The 501-nt window shown below is 65.9% G+C and overlaps 1 protein-coding gene across 1 annotated transcript in view; it reads right to left on the bottom strand.

The window, feature by feature from the left end:
• REEP6 (receptor accessory protein 6) overlaps window positions 1-501 on the bottom strand; it is a gene marked incomplete in the record, with an annotated part of 9208 nt that overhangs the window by 734 nt on the left and 7973 nt on the right.

Here is a 501-nt window from a genome sequence, read left to right as displayed (position 1 = left end):
CAGAGAGTGGGGGGAGGGCTGCTGAGGGTGCTGTGCTGGAGGGTGAGGGTTCGAGGCTGCGAGCCAGCTCAGTCCACGGGCCAGGGGGCCATCTTGGGCAGAGACAGCTGGGGGCCCGTATGCACATGGTCACATGCAGACACACTTGTACACATACACGGAGCACACACCACACATGGACACACACACTTGCACATGCACACAGCACGCAAGGCATACATACACATGAGCACACACCCACACACGTGTACCCAAGAGCACACGCCCCCATGAGCAGTGCACACGCAGCCCGCCTCCCAGGTCACGTACGGTCGGCTTCCAGAGCAGAGAGGGGCCCCGCCACCGCCCTCTGGCTGCGCCCAGGAGCCAGAGCCTGCAGGACTGGATCCGGAGAGCGTGCAGAGGTACACCGTGAGGGGTGGAGCCCCGACCGCCACCCAGGCCCAGGGAGGCAGAGGGGCAGGCAGGGCAGGGCCCGGGGTGGACAGACGCACCGTCCCT

The sequence above is a fragment of the Tupaia chinensis genome, unplaced genomic scaffold (assembly GCF_000334495.1).
Source record: "Tupaia chinensis unplaced genomic scaffold, TupChi_1.0 Scaffold149964_1, whole genome shotgun sequence".
Lineage (NCBI taxonomy): Eukaryota > Metazoa > Chordata > Mammalia > Scandentia > Tupaiidae > Tupaia > Tupaia belangeri.
This window is presented reverse-complemented; position numbering and strand designations above follow the sequence as displayed.